We start from the raw sequence: 14,236 nt of genomic DNA, 5'->3' as shown, positions 1-14,236 counted from the left end.
AAACAGTCAAGAGATGCGTTACATGACAGAGAAATAATGATGTGCCAGCAGCAACTAAGCAGCAACACATACCCCAGCTCCACCAGGACCATTTTGTCACCTGCAAGTTGATTACATATCGTTGCCTCATTGTAAGGGAAAAACTGACTTTTTGGTAGTAATAGACAAGTTCTCAAGATGGATAGAAGCTTATCCAACAGGGCGTGCTACAGCTGCACATACTGCTAAATGTCTTGTCACTGATTTCATTACCAGATGGAGATTACCAGATTGCATTGACTTAGATCAGTGTTACTCATTGCGCGGCTCGCGAGCCTCATGCGGCTCGCCAAGCTTTAATTTGTGGCTCGCATGGCGGTAAAAAATACGGTGAAATGATCATGCAGTCACTACAGATATTTCATTAAAACATTAAAAACCAATAGGGCTTTAACATAACCCATTACAAACTCAAAGTGTCAGCTCTATTACAAATAATTTCGATCGGATTGAAAGGGGTGGTTTATTGAGAGAACATGTAAACATTCGATCGATTGAAAACCGAAACTGAAAGGACGACGTATGACGCGCGGAAGGAGCTGTTCTCCTGATGAATAAAGTGTCATATAAATGAGTGTCCTGTCATTCTATAATTCTCCTTTCAGTCAACATCTGTGAAGTAGAGCAGGACAACAGCTCACCAGTCCTTGTTTCAGATTCTCATCCACAGGCGACTGGTTTTGGGCATTTTTACTGCGTGATAAATACAAGCAGCACGGCACAACGGTTCATATGTTCATAGTCTCCAAATTATGATCAGAATTGGATATATATTAAGTCTGCTGTTTAAAACAAATAAAGAACCAATGTAGGAGAATAGTTATTAAGCTACAACAGCGGGAAACTTTGTATATTTGTGAAGTGTGCGCATGTCAAAAAATCTATTCCGATTTTAATCTTTTGACTTATAAACGCGCACATCAACCCGATCATGTATCATATCACGATGTTTAGCATTGATGTAAACTACAATACATTCAGATTTATCAATTGGAATGAATTCAGTCCGATTGAAACAAAAATTGTGTATGTAGGCTAAACATATCCAGTCTCTGCGGAGATGCCAGTTATGGCGGTCTTTCCAGCTCTTAACGCTGCATGTGCTCTTGGTTGGATACATGATGGGCTAATGTAGAAAAAAATAACTTAAGGTCATTCTGGGATGAATGTATTCTGGAAATCTTCCTTTTTTTATTTTTGTCTCAGTTACAAATTTGACTGGTAAATCATAAAGAATGTTTTTTTTTTTTGTTTTTTTTTTGCATATTGACTGTTAAGGGGTGACAGATTGATAAGCAGACATGGTATTTATGACTGGATGTAACTTTTTATACTTTGCGGTAAAAATGGCTCACCTACTGACTTTGTCCTATCAGTGCGGCTCTCATGAAAAAAATAGTGAAGACCACTGACTTAGATCAAGGTACACGCTTCACAGGACAGGTAGTCAAGGAAGGGTCTAGAATGTTGAAGATTAAGTGGAATCTTCACTGCCCATATAGGCCACAAGCATCAGGACAGGTTGAACGATCGAACAGAACAATTAAAACCAGGCTAAGCAAAATGCATCAGGAAGGAGTACCATGGGTCGAAGCACTGCCAGCAGTACTGTGTATTATGAGAGCGTCACCTAACAGATCAGTAGGACTGAGCCCTCATGAGATTATTACTGGACGCCCGATGCAAATGCCAGGTGTGATTGATCTTAGAAATGCTGATGCACACATTGCCTCAGATGCCCTGATTGCTTACTGTGAAAACCTCACAAAGGCAGTACAGAGAGCCAAAGAGAGAGTTGAGTCTTGTTGGCAGACTCCACCAGAAGGTGAACACACAATCATCCCAGGTCAATGGGTCATGATAAAGTAATTCAGAAACAAGCCATTAGAGCCTAAGTGGCACGGACCACATCAAGTGATGTTGATTACAGCAGCTGCAGTACTGTGTCATGTAAGGAAAACCTGAACTCATGTGTCACACTGTAAAGTTGTTCCCCCACCTACAGGGATAGGATAGGACACGGACCAGTGAGGAGCCCAGGGAAGAGCCGAATGCAACAGACTTCGGGGGCCAACCCTGCGGTGAAGACTCCCTCATAGGCCTTCCCCATCCACTAGTCCATCCTTACCTCACTGTTCTTTAGGTGTCGATGGAATTAAGAAATAGGGAAAGAAGGAACAAAAATAGGAGACTCAGAAAAAGATACAACCCTAGTGTTTGAACAAATACTGCTCTATCTGTCTTTTGTTTTCTTTCTTACTCTGTGCAGATACCACTTGATGGCTGTCCCGAGACCCATATGCACCAACCTCCTCACCTGCATATGAAGTCACAACCTCAAGAAAACAACTAGACCAACTGCCAAGCCAACTATCACAAAAGAAAAAGAAAAAAAATACACAACGCAGAGACTCACATACGGGAACTTCAGTCATCCATCAACATGATCAAGATTGTCGCACTACTAACCATCATGGACATCGCACAAAGTGTAGACTCAAGAAACAACATATTCTTAGAGCTGATGAATATGTCAAGAAACGCCTTGTTTGCTGGAAAGAACGTTTGCATGCTACATCCACCTTCAGTAGGAGCAGGAATCCCATGGGTGGCACACCCCATCTCTCTCTACATCAGTTTATAGCGCGAGCAAAGAAGATGGCTGCATTCTAGGACTCACTTGTGCACAAACATGGTGGTCAAGAACTCTTGGAGCATTAATCCCGTCTTATGGTGTCATGCAGGCCCTTGATCAAGTCAGAAGCTTATCGAATTCTGTACAGAAATTGGCCAATGATACGGCTTTGGCCCTGGGTAACATCACAAACACTCTCGCTTCGCACAAGATAATAATCTTACAGAACAGAGTGACCTTGGATTACATTCTTGCAATGCAAGGGGGAGCCTGCACCATTATCGGCCCTGAGTGCTGCACCGGGTTAATGGATCCAACAGAGAACTTGAACAAAATCCAACAAGACATTCTTCATCTTTCAGCAAAATTACACCAGATGACTGAAGATAATTCTTCATGGTTCAGAAACTTGTTAGGTAAACCCTGGCTGTGGATCAAGGAAATAGCAATTCTGCTGTTGTTTCTCCTACTGGCGTACCATCTATGCGTCCACAGTATCAAGTGTTTCATTCAACAAATGACTCACGCCTCTCACAAAAAAATGACAGTTCCAACCAGACAAGACTATTACCCGTAAGAACTTCACGGACCCTAATTGCATGTTTGTTTCTGTGTCAGCATGCAATTACAGAAAATCAACACAGAGCATGTGCAATGTGCCTGTAACGATCACAGGTTACAAGAATGAACTTTTAAGTGTCTAAATTTGTATTTTGTGAGAGTTATTTGAACTCTCAAAGGGGGAACTCTTGTATTAAAAATTTATTAAATGTTTAAATTTGGTTCCAATACAATAGTATACAAACTGAGAAAAATCTGTACCTTGTGTTTTACATTGAGGTATAGATGATTAGATTCAAAGAAGATTAAGTCAAGCAACCCAGGTGTCTGACATTAACCTTTTGTCTGTATGCACCTCCTGAACAGTGTCAATGTACCAAGTTAAGCTATGATAATGTGAAGGTATGGGTGATACTGTCAGGCGGACTGGATTAGCATTTATGCATTTGAATGACACACTGTTATGCTGATGAGGTAACGAACTGACTCCTATACTTCATTTACATGCTTTGTTCAACCTCAATGTAAATCCCTCCCCCTAAATGTATATAAATTGCAAGGCAACGTTCGTTAGTCAGTCTTGTTGACTACAGCAACGCACAGCGAGTTCTCAATAAAGAGTAACTTCTGCTTGAAAGATCCCAACGTCTCCTGGTCTCTGCTTTGTTGAAGGAAAAGTTTCCAACACCATCTTTGCTCCTCCTGCCAAAAAATTAATTAACAAGATATTTTTCCTGTCTGAAGCAACATATATGGTCCAAAAAAGATCTGACACAATCCTCTTAACCTTAAAGCATTTAAAAACAAATGATCTATTGACTATTCAGTACCACAAAAAGGACATTCGTTCCCTACAGTGGGGTCAATGTGTGCCACATGTCTGTTAGTAGCTACCGCCCAGTGAACAACCCTCCATTGGAGATCCGCAGTGCGTTCCTCTATAGGAAGTTTGTACAGGGACCTCCAGCAGCCTCTAGGGGAAGAGTATGGCTTCAACACATCTGACCACTTTGTCTCTTTGCAATCTCTGAGTACCTTGTAGTGAGACACTTTCACACAAATATTATATAGTGCCTTTTTTTAAACAGTCTCAAAACTTTCCAGCACAAGAGTTCTGTGCCCGGTTGCATAAAGCACCTTATGTTTTTCCCTTAAGTCTGAGACTTGAGGCGTGATTTCCCCTTACCTAAGGGAATGACTTAACCCCTTGGGGTTGACTATCGCGCCGGCGTGATAGGCTCGCTTTTTTTCTTATCAGTGCAAAAGAGACTCAAAATACTCTGTTGACTTTGATCTTACAAACAAGTTTCATACATCATTCAATCCTGTTAAGTGTGTATTTTTTTGTGTATACTCACAATAAAAACAAAGTGTTGTGCTTTTTGCCAAATAAAGCAAAATAAACATGATGCGAGTTCTGCCTTCTCTCTGTCAGTGAAACTTGAATTCTCTTCTTTTAAATTAAGTAATTTATATAAAAAAACAAATATTCTCAGTTTATGTAATATGTATGAAAAGAGAGAGATGTCAGTCGTTCTCATCTCAGCTCATTAAGTTTTAATGTGACCCCGCCCACGGAGAGCGCGCTCTATTCAAATGCAAATGATATGAGGCATCCATGTGAACGCCCAAAATCAGCTGGATAACACACACCGCAAGTAATCAGACTCATGTACTTTACGACGCTGTGAGGAATAATACTATCTTAATAATAATCCTGGAAAATTTACCTCAGAGGTGCTGGAAGTTTCATTTCGCGGAGCAACGGATCCAGCTGAGGAATAGGTCAGTTCTATATTTGCTTTGTTCTAATCGCAATAGTGTCTGTACACGCAAAAAGACTGTTTAAATATGAATCGCGTTTCTGTGTGTGAATGAATGAACTGTTGTGTAGCTACTACAGCTGGCAAAAATACTGTTTAAATATGAATCCCGTTTCTCTGTGTGAATGAATGAACAGCTTTTACCAAACTCTAAAAAATAAATCTGCATTGTTTATCCTTTTGATCTTTCATTCAAAAAATTCACAAAAATCTAACCTTTCATTGAAGTAAAATAATTTAAAGTGGGGGTAAATCACATTATAAAATAAATGTTTTTCTCCAAAACACGCTGGCCATAATTGTTGGCACCCTGTTATTAAATACATTTTGCAACCTCCTTTTGCCAAGATAACAGATTTGAGTTTTCTTCTATAATGCCGGATGAGTTTGGAGAACACCTGACAAGAGATCAGAGACCATTCCTCCAAACAGAATCTCTTCAGATCCTTCAGATTCACAGATCCATGTTGGTGCTTCTTCTGTTCAGTTCACTCCACTCATCAGGTCAGGGAACTGGGACGGTCATGGGAGAAGCTTCATTTTGTGCTCAGTTATCCATTTTTGTGTTGATTCTGATGTTTGTTTTGGAACGTTGTCCTGATGGAAGATCCAACCACGGCCCATTATAAGATTTCTAGCAGAGGCCGTCAGGTTTTGATTTTTCATCTGTTTGTATTTGCTAAAATCCATAATACCATGTATCTAAACAAGATGTCCAGGACCTCCAGTAAATAAATAGGCCCACAACATATAAGATCCAGCAGTGTATTTAACCGTAGGCATGGGGTACTCTTCGTCCCTGTTTGCACCAAACACATCTGCTGGGTTTGCTGCCAAAAAGCCCTTTGTTTTTGTTTTATCTGACCACAGAATCGGGTCCCTTTTGAAGATCCAGTCATGTCTGACAACTGAATATGCTGGAGTTTGTTCTTGGAGGAGCGAGAAGGATTTTACTTGAAACCCTCCCAAACAACATGTGGTGATGTAGGGGTTGTTTGATATTTTTTTTAGGCTTTCTGACCCCCGAGACTCAACTAATCTCTGCAATTCTCCATCTGTGATCCTTGGAGAGTCTTTGGCCACTCAAACCATCCTCCTCACCATCCATTAAGACAATATAGACACACATCCTCTTCCTGGCAGATTCGTAACATCTTTAGTTGATTATAACTTCTTAATTATTGCCCTGATGGTCAAAATGGGGATTTTCAATTCTTTAGATATTTTCTTACAGCCACTTTCTATTTTGTGACGCTCAACAATCTTTTGCTGCACATCAGATCTATATTCTTTGGTTTTATTCATTGTGATGGATGATTCAGGTAATTTGGCCTTTGTGCTTCCTCATATTTAAACTCCTGTGAAACAAGAAGTCATAGCTGGACAATTTCATATTCCTAGTCACCCTGGTGTGCTAAAAAAGGTAAATATTAATAGGAATATACTTCAGAGATATTTTTCTCATAAAAAATTCTAGGGGTGCCACAATTATGGCCAGCGTGTTTTGGAGAAAAACATTTATTTTATAATGTGATTTACCCCCACTTTCAATTATTTTATTTCAATGAAAGGTTAGATTTTTGTGAATTTTTTTAATGAAAGATCAAAAGGATAAACAATGCAGATTTATTTTTTACAGCCATTTTTTATCATATTTATCAGGGGTGCCATCAATTTTGACCACGACTGTATGTATATATATATATATATATATATATATATACACTGCTCAAAAAAATTAAAGGAACACTTTGAAAACACATCAGATCTCAATGGGGAAAAATATCATGCTAGATATCTATACTAATATGGACTGGGTAATGTGTTATGAACGAAAGGATGCCACATCGTTTGATGGAAATGAAAATTATCAACCTACAGAGGACTGAATTCAAAAACACCCCAGAAATCTAAGTGAAAAAATGATGCAGCAGGCTTGTCAATTTTGCTGAAATTTCATTGCAGCAACTCAAAATGGTACTCAGTAGTTTGTATGGCCCCCACGTGCTTGTATGCATGCCTAACAACGTTGGGGCATGCTCCTAATGAGACGATGGATGGTTTCCTGGGGAATTTCCTCCCAGATCTGGACCAGCGCATCACTGAGCTCCTGGACAGTCTGAGGTGCAACCAGGTGATGTCAGATGGACCGAAACACAATGTCCCAGAGGTGTTCTATTGGATGTAGGTCAGGTGAGCATGGTGGCCCTTCAATGGTATCATTCCTTCATCCTCCAGGAACTGCCTGCATGCTCTCGCCACATGAGGCCGGGCATTGTTGTGCACCAGGAGGAACCCAGGACCCACTGCACCAGCATAGGGTCTGACAATAGATCCAAGGATTTCATCCCGATACCTAATGGCAGTCAGGGTGCCATTGTCTAGCCTGCAGAGGTCTGTGCGTCCCTCCATGGATATGCCTCCCCAGACCATCACTGACCCACCACCAAACCGGTCATGCTGAACGATGTTACAGGCAGCATAACATTCTCCACGGCTTCTCCAGACCCTTTCCTGTCTGTCACGTGCTCAGGGTGAACCTGCTCTCATTTGTGAAAACCACAGGGCACCAGCGGCAGACCTGCCAATTATGGTGTTCAATGGGAAATGCCAATCGAGCTACCTGGTGCTGGGCAGTGAGCACAGGGCCCACTAGAGGACGTCGGGCCCTCAGGCCACCCTCATGAAGTCTGTTTCTGATTGTTTGGTCAGAGACATTCACACCAGTGGCCTGCTGGAGGTCATTTTGTAGGGCTCTGGCAGTGCTCATCATGTTCCTCCTCGCACAAAAGAGCAGATACCGGTCCTGCTGATGGGTTAAGGACCTTCTACGGCCCTGTTCAGCTCTCCTAGAGTAGCTGTTTGTCTTCCTGGAATCTCCTCCATGCTCTTGAGACTGTGCTGGGAGACACAGCAAACCTTCTGGCAATGGCACGTATTGATGAGCCATCCTGAAGGAGCTGGACTGCCTGCGCAACCTCTGTAGGGTCCAGGTATCGCCTCATGCTACCAGTAGTGACACTGACCCTAGCCAAATGCAAAACTGGTGAAAAACAGTCCGAAAAGATGAGTAGGGAAAAAATGTCAGTGGCCTCCACCTGTAAAACCATTCCTGTTTTGGGGGTTGTCTTACTGTTGCCCATCTAGTGCACCTGCTGTTAATTTCATTAACAATAAAGCAGCTGAATCTGATTACCAACCCCCTCTGTTACTTAACTGACCAGATAAATATCCCAGGAGTTTAACTGACTCGATGCTATTCTCTGATTAACAAGTGTTCCCGTTATTTTTTTGAGCAGTGTGTATATATATATATATATATATATATATATATATATATATATATATATATATATATATTGTCACGGTTGTTGAATGCATTGTTTTCTTCTTGTCTCGTGTCATTGTTGTTTATGTGTGAGTGGGCGTTTTCCCGCTCACGTGTCCGTCAGCGCTCCAGCTGATCATCATCATCATCAATCACTGTTCACAGCTGCGATTCATTTCCGTTCCTATATATACTCACACCATTCTCTGTTCCAGTGTCGGATTGTTTGTTGATGTCCTGTGACCTGCCGTGTCTGTTTCCCCGTGGAGTTGCCGTGTCTGTGTTCGCCTTGCCTTGTCTTCCTGCCGTTGTGTTCGTCATCCTTGGGTTCACCGCACTCCAGCACCGGGATTGGGATTCACCACTATCACCGCACCAGCGCACCACAGACCATCTAGTCCCTGCCTGAGTCTGAATCGCCGCCTTCCTGTTCTTTCTGTTGTGTGTACTTTGGAGAATAAATATCACTTTGAGTATCTGCGATTGCTTCCTGTTTATTCTATCATGACAGAACAATCTGACCGTTCCATGGAAGCAGCAGGTGGCGCCGCAGCAACGATGGACGACTTTGTTCGTGCAAGTATTCAAAGGATGGACGCTCAGGACCGCCAGCAAGGAGAAGCGGCGCGCGCGATTCAGGCTCTCGTCACGCAGGTGTCCGAGCTGACCCAGCGTTTTCAACAGACGCAACCTCCCGCTGCGCCAGCCGCACCGCCCGTCCCTCCCACACCACCGATGCCCGCCTCCCAGTCCGAGCCACGCCTCCCGACTCCTGAGCCATACTCTGGTGAGCCTAACTTTTGCCGGCCGTTTTTGACTCGATGCAGCATGCATTTTGCTCTCCAGCCCAGAACCTTTGAGAGAGAGGAATCTAAAGTGGCGTTTGTCCTCACGTTACTGACTGGGAGAGCGGCACTATGGGTGACGGCGGTGTGGGAGAACCAAGAACCATGCTGTTCCTCGTTCCAGGAGCTCTCTCTGGAGATGAGAAGAGTTTTTGACCGCGCGGTTGCGGGGAGAGAGGCTGCCAGGGTCTTGTCTGAACTACGTCAGCGAGAACGATCTGTTTCGGATTATGCCATCGAGTTCAAGACCCTGGCGGCCGAGTGTCGCTGGAACGAGGAAGCGCAGTGGGATAGGCTCCTGCATGGGCTGGCCGACCGCGTCCAGAGGGAGATCTACGCCCTGGACCTGCCCCCCTCACTGAACGGACTCATCGACCTGGCTCTGAGGGTGGACGCCCGATTAGCCCGGGTCGGACCACGTGCTCCACCCAGCCTGCCTCGTGGGGGGGTGGAACATCAATGGTCCAGCGGCATTGACTCGGCCGGTCCCTCCGATCCCGAGCCCATGCAGGTGGGTCGAGCTCGGCTTTCCCGGGAGGATAGGGAGAGGCGGATATCCCTTGGCCTTTGCCTGTACTGCGGGGGCGCGGGACATTTCGCTAACAACTGCCCGGTAAAAGGCCAAGCCCGATAGTAAGCATGAGGCTACTATCGGGTGGGATCTCCGCCGAAAAGTCCTCATCTACGTCCACCATCCTCCCGGGAAGACTTAGATGGTCTGGTCACGATCATCACTGCACCGCACTGGTGGACTCCGGGGCTGAAGGTAATTTCATGGATCGCACCTTTGCACTGCAGTTTCAAGTCCCACTCAGAACACTTCCCCAGAGAATCACCGTACATGCACTCAATGGACAGTCACTACCTACCATCTCCCAGGCCACCGAGAACATCACGCTCATCACCTCAGGGAATCATGCAGAGACGATATCATTTTTCATCACGGACTCACATCACACACCCATTGTCCTGGGTCACCCCTGGCTCAATCAACACAACCCCCGCATTGACTGGAAACAAAGATCCATATCAGCCTGGAGCGGTGAGTGTCATAAGTCTTGTCTTGTGTCTGCCTGTTCTGTTGTCTCTGTTCCTGTGTTGCAGGAGGAAGCAGTGGATTTATCAAACGTGCCCGTGGAGTACCGTGACCTGAGGGAAGTGTTCAGTAAGTCAAGGGCTGCTTCTCTTCCTCCGCACCGTCCCTACGACTGTGCTATAGATTTACTGTCAGGTAAGTCTCCGCCTAAAGGCAAGATTTATTCACTCTCGGTTCCGGAGAGGGAGGCTATGGAGAAATATATTTCTGATTCTCTAGCATCTGGGTTCATCAAACCTTCCTCATCTCCAGCGGGGGCGGGGTTCTTTTTTGTGGGGAAGAAGGATGGATCGCTGCGACCTTGTATTGATTACCGGGGGCTGAACAACATCACGGTAAAGAATACTTATCCTTTGCCGTTGATGTCTTCAGCCTTCGAGAGGTTGCAGGGAGCATCCATCTTCACAAAACTGGACTTACGTAATGCTTATCATTTGGTCCGTATCAGGAAGGGGGATGAATGGAAGACTGCCTTCAACACCCCTAGGGGGCACTTTGAATACTTGGTCATGCCTTTCGGTTTGTCCAACAGTCCCGCAGTCTTCCAAGCGCTCGTCAATGACGTGCTGCGAGACATGATCGGTCAGTTTATTAATGTTTACCTGGATGACATTCTGATCTTTTCCTCGTCTCTCCAGGAACACGTGCAGCACGTCCGACGGGTACTCCAAAGGTGGCTAGAGAATGGGCTTTTCATGCAGTCGGTCCCTTTCTTAGGACACATCGTGTCGGCTGAGGGTATGCGTATGGATCCTGACAAAGTTAAGGCTGTGGTAGAGTGGCCAAACCCAGATTCCCGTAAGGCCCTACATAGGTTTCTGGGGTTCGCCAATTTCTACCGGCGTTTTATTCGCAACTTTAGCCAACTAGCCGCACCTCTGACTGCCTTGACCTCCCCCAGAACTGCGTTCAGGTGGTCGGAAGCAGCCGAGACTGCTTTTTCCAACCTCAAGAGCCGCTTTGTTTCGGCTCCCATTTTAATCGCCCCTGATTCCTCACGTCAGTTTGTGGTGGAGGTCGACGCGTCAGAGGTGGGGGTAGGCGCAGTTCTTTCTCAACGCTCACCTTCAGACAACAAGATGCATCCATGCGCGTTTTTATCTCATCGTTTATCACCTGCTGAACAAAATTACGACATTGGCAACATGGAGTTGTTGGCGGTCAAGCTAGCCTTGGAAGAATGGCGTCATTGGTTAGAGGGGTCCGGGGTACCCTTTATCGTCTGGACGGATCATAAGAATCTGGAGTACATTAGATCTGCCAAGAGGTTGAACTCCAGGCAGGCTCGGTGGGCACTTTTTTTCGGCCGTTTTGATTTTACCCTCTCGTATCGTCCGGGTTCCAAAAACGTCAAACCCGATTCTTTATCGCGTATTTTTGATAGATCCGAACACGCACCTACTCCCGAGCGTATTTTTCCTGAGACCCTAATTATCTCTACGCTCACTTGGGAGGTCGAAGCGAGAGTCAAGAAGGCTCTAGAAGGGGTAACGCCTCCGATCCGGTGCCCATCGAACCGCTTATTTGTGCCGGAGGAACTACGTCCAGACGTTATTCGGTGGGGTCATTGTTCTACTAGTCTAGCCTGTCATCCAGGAGTTAGTCGCACCCTTTATTTGGTCAAACAACGATTCTGGTGGCCGCTTATGGCTCGCGATGTTCACGATTTTGTTTTGGCTTGCTCAGTTTGTGCTATTGGCAAGTCGTCCAATCGACCCCCAGATGGGTTACTCCAACCGCTGTCGGTGCCTTCGAGACCCTGGTCCCATATCGCACTAGATTTTGTTACCGCCCTCCCACCCTCCCAGGGTAACACGGTAGTTTTAACCGTGGTGGACCGATTCTCGAAGGCAGCCCACTTTGTTCCCTTGCCCAAATTACCTTCAGCCAAGGAGACAGCGGTTGTAGTCGTTAATCACGTCTTTCGGTTACATGGCCTCCCGACAGACGTGGTTTCCGACAGGGGTCCCCAATTTGTGTCCAAATTTTGGCGAGAGTTTTGTAGGTTGCTGGGGGCGACGGTCAGTCTGTCTTCTGGGTTTCACCCCCAGAGCAATGGCCAAACTGAGAGAGCCAACCAAGACCTGGAGAGAACTTTGCGATGTACGGCTGCCAGGAATCCTTCCTCCTGGAGTCAACAACTGCCTATGGTGGAGTACGTCCACAATTCGTTGCCAGTGTCTGCTACGGGCCTATCTCCTTTTGAGTGTAGTATAGGATACCAGCCACCAGTTTTTCCCAGTCTGGAATCCGAAGTCGCGGTCCCCTCTGCTCACGCCTTCGTCCAGAGGTGTCACCACACATGGACAAGAGCCCGTGAGACTCTCCTCCGTGTGCGGGCGCGCACCAAGGCCAAAGCCGATCGCCACCGGTCTAGGCCTCCCGTATACGTCGTCGGTTCCAAAGTGTGGCTTTCTACTAAGAACATTCCGCTCCGCTCCGTATCCAATAAATTGGCTCCTAAATTCATTGGCCCGTTTTCTGTCACCAAAATTGTTAGTCCGGTGGCAGTCCGCCTCAAACTCCCTCCAGTGTACAGGAGAATTCATCCGGTATTCCATGTGTCCAAAATCAAACCCGTTTTTTTTTTCCCGTATTAATCCGCCGGCCCTGGTTCCCCCACCGCCGCGTCTCGTAGACGGGGAACCAACCTATTCGGTACGTCGCATTCTGGACTCTAGGCGGAGGGGACGCGGATTCCAGTACCTGGTGGACTGGGAGGGTTATGGTCCGGAGGAGAGAAGTTGGGTTCCGGCTCGTGACATCCTGGATCACTCTCTTATCGATGATTACAATCAACAGGTAAGGGAGTCTGGGAACTGTTAAATTCCCATAGAGGCAGGCAGATTTTTATTTTTAAGTGTTTTTATTTATTTATTTTTTAGGATACTATGCATCCTGATAAAGTTCCCTTGGCCTTTGGAATTAAAATAGCCCCACAACATCACATAGCCTTCACCATACCTAGAGATTGGATTCCCCTAGAGACTGCCTGCCTCTATGGGAATTTAACATAGGGGTGTCCAAACTTATGCACCCTGTATTTTAAGGAAGAACATTTATTTATTTACGATACATTATTCATTCACAAAGAAAATTGGTGTCCTTAAAGGTTGGATTTTTCCTAATTTTTTAAATTAAGGCATTAAGTTCAGTTTCCAAAAGATGATTTTTTATTCCTCTTTTTAGTCAACTTTAGTATGGGTGTCTAAACTTATGCATAGCACTGTATATAATAATCCTGGAAAATTTACCTCAGAGGTGCTGGAAGTTTCATTTCGCGGAGCAACGGATCCAGCTGAGGAATAGGTCAGTTCTATATTTGCTTTGGTCTAATCGTGATAGTGTCTGTAAACGCAAAAAGACTGTTTAAATATGAATGTGTGTCTTCTGTGTGTGAATGAATGAACGCACAGATGCGCGCTGTTGTGTAGCCAGGGATGGGCAGTATTTCAGATACATGTATTTAAAATACGTATTTGAAATACAAAATACTATTTTGTATTTTGTATTTTAAAGCCTTTGGAAAAAAATCAAATGTAATTTGTATTTAAATACATTTAAGATTAGTATTTTTGTATTTTCAAAATACATAAAATACTTTTTGCCAGTCAACCTCTTTATCAGGGTATTGATTTTGTGCATCAACTAGTTCAGACATTCACTAGCTCAGCATTGGATCAGTGATTATTTTTTTTTTTTTTTGGAATAAGGTGAGAATGTCATGATCAATTCTACTTGTTGATTAAAGTTAAAATAGTGCATTATTCACTTCAGTTAACTTGAATAAAAAAAAGAGCACAGACAAGTGGGAAAATGACGTGAGCCAATTAGTCTTGACCGGTTGTTGATTTTTATCAACTAGCTTGTCAAATGTGTTTAAAGCATTACTGCATGTAAGGGCTTGGT

At 44.5% G+C, this 14,236-nt stretch overlaps 1 protein-coding gene across 1 annotated transcript in view; it reads right to left on the bottom strand.

Moving 5' to 3' along the window:
- LOC308700507 (uncharacterized protein) overlaps positions 1–14,236 on the bottom strand; it is a gene marked incomplete at both ends in the record, with an annotated part of 131,947 nt that overhangs the window by 38,693 nt on the left and 79,018 nt on the right. The window lies entirely within an intron of this gene.

The sequence above is a fragment of the Scardinius erythrophthalmus genome (genome assembly GCF_964197995.2).
Source record: "Scardinius erythrophthalmus genome assembly, chromosome: 13".
Lineage (NCBI taxonomy): Eukaryota > Metazoa > Chordata > Actinopteri > Cypriniformes > Leuciscidae > Scardinius > Scardinius erythrophthalmus.
Note: the sequence above shows the minus strand (reverse complement) of the source record. Positions and strands in the feature narration are given on the sequence as shown.